A 6,385-nucleotide genomic window follows, 5' to 3' on the forward strand; every position below is an offset into this window, starting at 1 on the left:
TGATGGCTGAGTAATATTCCATTGTATATATGGACCACATCTTCTTTATCCATTCATCTGTTGAGGGCCATCTCAGCTCTTTCCACAGTTTGGCTATTGTGGACATTGCTGCTTTGAACATTGGGGTGCATATGGCACTTCTTTTCACTACATCTGTGTCTTTGGGGTAAATACCCAAATGATGCAACAGCTAGGTCATAGGGTAGCTCTATTTTTAAATTTTTGAGGAACCTCCACACTGTTTTCCAAAGTCACTGTACTAGCTTGCATTCCCACCAACAGTGTAAGAGGGTTCCCCTTTCTCCACAACCTCTCCAACATTTGTTGTTTCTTGCCCTGTCCATTTTTGCCATTCTAACTGGTGGAGGGGGTATCTCAATGTGGTTTTGATTTGAATTTCCTTGATGGCTAATGATGATGAACATTTTCTCATGTGTCTGTTAGCCATTTGTATGTCTTCTTCAGAGAAGAGAAGTGTCTTTTCATATCTTCTGCCCATTTTTTTGACTTGATCATTGTTTTTGGGTGTTGAGTTTGAGAAGTTCTTTACAGATCTTGGATACCAGCCCTTTATCTGCAGTGTCATTTGCAAATATCTTCTCCCATTCTGTGGGTTGCCTCTTTGTTTTGCTGACTATTTCCTTTGCAGTGCAGAAGCTTTTTATCTTGATGAAGTCCCAAAAGTTCATTTTTGCTTTTGTTTCACTAGCTTTTGGAGATGTATCTTGAAAGAAGTTGCTGTGGCCCATGTCGAAGAGGTTACTGCCTATATTCTCCTCTAGGATTTTGATGGATTCCTGTCTCACATTGAGGTCTTTCATCCATTTCGAGTTTATCTTTGTGTATGGTGTTAGAGAATGGTTGAGTTTCATTCTGCATGTGGGTGTCCAATTTTCCCAGCACCATTTATTGAAGAGACTGTCTTTTTTCCATTGCATGTTTTTTCCTGCTTTGTCAAAGATTAGTTGACCATAGAGTTGAGGGTCCATATCTGGGCTCTCTATTCTGTTCCATTGGTCTATGTGTCTGTTTTTGTGCCAGTACCATGCTGTCTTGGTGATCACAACTTTGTAATATAGCTTGAAATTGGGCAACGTGATGCCCCCATCTTTGTTTTTCTTTTTCAACATTTCCTTGGCGATTCGGGGTCTTTTCTGATTCCATACAAATTTTAGTGTTTTCTATGCAAGTCTTTCTCCCAAACCTCACATGTGATTGGTAAGACTTGTCATTCCACAACTTGCACTTTGAAAGTACAATACACTAAACTATTCTCATTAGTTAGACCAGAGAGGCACCTGACAAAAGAAACTAGCATACCTAATAGAATGGTCTATAAAAAGGTTTAGGACTAAAACAGAACTCAAAGATGATGCTGCAATCCTTTTTTTGGATTTTTTACTTTTATTTGTTGGGGGGCAATCCCATATACCTCCCGGCCCAACACATGCACAGCCTTCCCTGCTACCCACATGCCCACCAGAGTGGTACATTTTTTGCAATCAATGGTCCTACATGGATGCATCATCATCACCCAGATCCCATAGTTCACATTAGGGTCACTCTTGGAGTTGTGCCTTCTACAGGTTTGCAGAAATGTATATGACACATATCACCATTCCAGCATCACACAGAGTAGCTTCACTGCCCTAGAAACCCTCTGTGCTCCACTCCCTCCCCCCACCAGCCCCTGGAAACCACTGATCTTTCTAGTGTCTCCATAGTTTTGCTTTTTCCAGAATATCATAAAATTGGAATCGTACAGAAGGTAGCTTTTTCAGATTGACTTCTTTCATGTAGTCATATGCATTTAAGGTTCCTCCCATATCTTTTCATGGCTTGACAGCTCATTTTTTAGCTTGGAATAATACTATAATGTCCAGATGCACCACGGTGTATCTATCCATTTATCTACAGAAGGGCATCTTGGTTGCTTCCAAGTTTTGACAGTTATGGATAAAGCCACTATAGATGTCCATGCACAGAATTCGGTGTAGACATGTTTTCAACGCCTTTGGGTAAATACCAAGGAGTACACTTGCTGGATCTTGTAGCAAGAGTTCATTTTTGTAAGGAAGTCTCAAACTCTCTTCCACAGTGGCTTCCCCATTTTGGAAGAAGGAATGCGATCTTCTGTGGCTCCACACCCTCCCCAGTGTTTACTGTTCAGTGTTGGACTTTGGCCATTCAAACAGGTGTGCAGTGGTTTCTTATTGTTTTAATTCTCATTTCCTGATGGCACATGATGTGGAGCCTCTTTTCATGTGTTTGGCTGCCATCTGCAAATCTGCTTTGGTGAGGTGTCTGTTAAGACCTTTGGCCCATTTTTTAATCAGGTTGTTTGAGTTCCTACTGTTGAGTTGTAAGAGCTCTTTGTATATTTTGAGTGACAGTCCTTTATCAGATGCGTTTTTGCAAATATTTTCTCCTAGTCTGTGCCTTGTCTTCTCATTTTCTTGACATGATCTTTCTCAGAGCAGAAATTCCTGGTTGTAATGGAGCAGGGCTCATCCATCACTCCTTTCAAGGATCGTGACCTTGATGCTGTGTCTGGAAAGCCATCACCACGCCCAAGTGTGATAGCACTACAGCCTGTCGTAAGGGTTACCTTGCTTCAAGTACACACACTCCTTGCTTGCTGACCCAGAGCCCTTGATCTGTAGCAGAACGAATTTACTTTCTTTGAGATTTGCAGACCACTGGCCTTGGGGAGAGAAGGACCAGCACGTTCCCAGGCCGCAGAGGCCAGCAAGTCTGTTGGAAGCTGCCTTGGCCTTCTGAACAGCCTAGCTATTTTTTTTGTCTTCAGCAAAATCTTTTCTTTTTTCAAGCCACACAAATGATTTTACTAACCTCCCTTTGTGTATCTGTAAACCTTCCCCTCCTTTGCAGAGAGAACAGAACACTCGTGCATATCATGAAACAGAAGCCAGCCCCTTTGCTCACCCCTGAGCACTGAGATACGATCCGATGCTGGCATCATCGGGTGGGCACGTCATTGAGGAATGTTGCAGGCCGCTGCACTCGTTTTGCTGATTAACCACCCTCAAGCCCTTTGAGAACCGTGTGGCCAGGCAGAAACTGCGGGGCTGGCTTTTGGACAGGAGTTGGCCTTCTCCCCAGGTGGTGGCCTCCTGAATAAAATTCCTTGCCAATCAAACCGTGTCTCTTGAGTGATGGCCTTTCGAGCATGGGGACAAACTTGGTTCAGTCACACAAGCTCACCGAGGTCTTCTGCTCAGTGTGTAACCTTCAGGAAGTTGCACACTTAGTTCTATCGTCTGTTCTGAGTTAACTCTCATGGAAGTTGTATGGGCTTGGTCGAGACTCATTTTCCTGCAGGTGGAGGTCCAGCACCGTTTGTTGATTCTTGTATAGTAACCTTGTATGATGGCATTCTTGACCCTCACATTCATACCCTTCATTCTAAACCTCTTTGAAGAAATTCTGAGGCATGTGAGAGGAATTGCTCCCAAGAAATCAGGCAAATCTTATTAAATATTCAAGGTATGAGTAACCAATAAAAATAAGTCCAACAATGACCAAGAAAATGTACCATTGACCAAATATGGCCAAATAATTAAATCTTTGTGATGATATTTATAACAACAAACCTGACTCTAGGGAAAAATCGAACTTGTTAAAACAAATGGCCACAGAAGAAAACTGAAGCAAATCTTTCTTTTTAAAAATTTTAAAAATTTTTATATGGAAAATAATTTATCCTAATGAAAATAATTTCAAGATAATAAATTTTAAAATTGTGTTTAATGACAATTAGATCAAAGAGTGACCCTGACTTGCTGCCCATGCTATATAAAGTATGTTCTCCAAGAATACTATGTCCAAACGGTCTGTGTGTGGGGGTCAGGAGACCAGGCTTGGGATGCAGACCCTGTGATTCAATCCCAGCTCCGCTCCAAGCTTCCTCTGTCTCCTGGAAGTTACTTGTACTTTCTGGACCTCATTCCTTCATCAGAAAAATGGGAATAATGGTGCAGAAACTGTGAACACTGCAAGAGTTAAAATATATGACACGCCTAGAAAATTGCCTGGCTCAGAGTGAGTCCTCCATTGGTTATTATTTACAAGAGGGTGAAAAATGTTTCTGTGTTCAAAAGCCAGGACAGAAATGCCAGATATCCATTTAGGGCAAGATGTAGCATCTTTCCACTTCCGACCACTTCTTTATCATCACATGGAATAATGGCCTCTACAGAATGATCCAATAAGCCTGTCTCTGCCCTACAAATGTAGTCAGTCTCCACGAAAACAGCAGCAGTGTATCTGAAAGACCATGGCAAGTTCATTAATTTTAACCACGAATGTGTCTGTTAAAAAAATTAATGACTTAGAAGGCAGGAGGGCGGTCACGATGGCGATGGCAAAGTCACAATCTTCTGCACAACGACCAACCTCCAAACCCACCCCTGCAGCCAGCAGATGGCACGTCTCTTCCCCAGGCTGCACCAGCCAGGAAAACCCACTCCCCAGGGTCTCCAGCCTGCTTCCTCCTCTCCACTCCCTCCGCCCCAGCCTCACACCAGGGCAAACTTCCACAGGGAGGGGCGGTGCATGTCACCCGTGGAGGGAAGACAGCTGTTCCTGAAATCGCTTGCTTCTACGCAGAGATGCAAATGGGAGCTTCCACGTCTGCTAAATCACGGTAGCAATGTGTAAAAAGGCTTGCTTTTTGAAAATTAGAAATAAATTCAAATCTTTAAAAAAAATACCATGAGGGACATATTGGGAAGGGCAAGAAAATCAGGACCGTCAGCCCCTCGCTTGCTGTCCTCCTGCACCTGCATCCCTGGCCCCCATCCACGGCCTCGAGCCTCTGGAGGATGGTTCAAAGCCTGGCCATGTGCGTGCAGGCACCGTCTGGCCACATCTGCCCCTCGTCCCCTCCACTCCTTCCTGTGTAGGAAATGCAGACTCAACTCTCAGTGACCGCTGGGCACCCAAGAACACGCCAGGAGGTCTCTCTGCTCTCCAGTCCTCCTTGAAGGGTCCTTCTCTCCCCTGGTGAATGACAAACCCCAACCCATTCTTCACACCCCATCTCAGCGGCTCTCTTCTCTCCAAAGCCTTAGCCTGTCTCTATGGCCCACAGAATTTTTTTTTTTTTTTCCAGTCTGGGAATAGAGTGAGTTTAATTTCTTTATTTCAAAGTTATAAGCCTTTTGTTTCTCTTTGTCCCTTTTGAACTTTTAGGATCTCTGGTACAATGAGACTAAGAGTCTCTGGTACTAAGAGTCAAAGATTGCAGACATTCTCGTCTTGTTTCCAGCCTTGGGGAGAAAGTTTTGGTTTTTCACCAGTAAGTATGATATTAGCTATAGTCTTTTTATAGATGCCATTCATAAGATATCTTATAGGTTAGGTAATTTATAAGGTTAAGAAATTTGCTGTGAAATTTTAGCAGGAAAAGATACTGAGTTTTATCAAATAATTTCTTCTGCATTCACTAAAATGATCATTTTTTTTCTTCTTAAATCTGCTAATTTGGTGAATTACGTGAACTGCATTTTAAATGTTGACAGAGCATTGTATTCCTGAGATAAACTCCACTTGGTCATGTTTCATTATACTCTTTATGTATTGCCAGACTGGCTTTGCTGTAACTTTGAGGGCTTTTGCATCTGTGTTCATGAGCAGTGCAGGCCCACACCTTTCTTGTGACACCTCTCTCGGGGTCTGGTATCCGGGTAGCACTGGTCACGTAGGATGAAGTGGGAAGCGATCCCTCCTGGTCCATTCCTAGAAGAGTTGGTGTACTAAGAATACTTTTCCACCTCAAATGTTTGGTTTAATATGGGCCTGGAGTTTCCTTTATGGGAGGGTTTTAAACCAGAAGATCAATTTCTTCAGTAGAATGTGATTATTCAAATGACCTCTTTCTTCTCGATGAGCTTTTATAGTTTGTGTCTTTCAAGGAATTTATTTCTTTCATTTATCTAAACTGTCTACAATTATGGGCACATTGTCTTATTTCCTTTTTGTACTTGAATTTGGATAGGATGAGAAGTAATTTCCCCTTTCTTTTGCATGCTGGTAACTTGTGTTTTCTGTTTTTCTCTTGCCTAGTCTGGCCAGAGGTGCATCGATTTCACTGGCCTTCTTGAAGCACCACTGTCCTTCTATTATTTTATGTTTTCAATTCCATCGACATCTGGTCATCTAGTTATTTTCTTCCCTCTGTTTACTTTGGTTTTGATTTACTCTATACTTTCTAGTTTCTTATGAAAGTAGCTTAGATCATGGACTTGAAATCTTTATTCTGTTTGATGATAAGCATGTTAATGCCATAAACTTCCTTTTAAGGAGTGATTAACTGTATCACACATGATTTCTTTTCATTTCATTCAGTTAAAAACAGTTTTCC

The sequence above is a fragment of the Phoca vitulina genome, unplaced genomic scaffold (assembly GCF_004348235.1).
Source record: "Phoca vitulina isolate PV1807 unplaced genomic scaffold, GSC_HSeal_1.0 scaffold17, whole genome shotgun sequence".
Taxonomy (NCBI): Eukaryota; Metazoa; Chordata; class Mammalia; order Carnivora; family Phocidae; genus Phoca; species Phoca vitulina.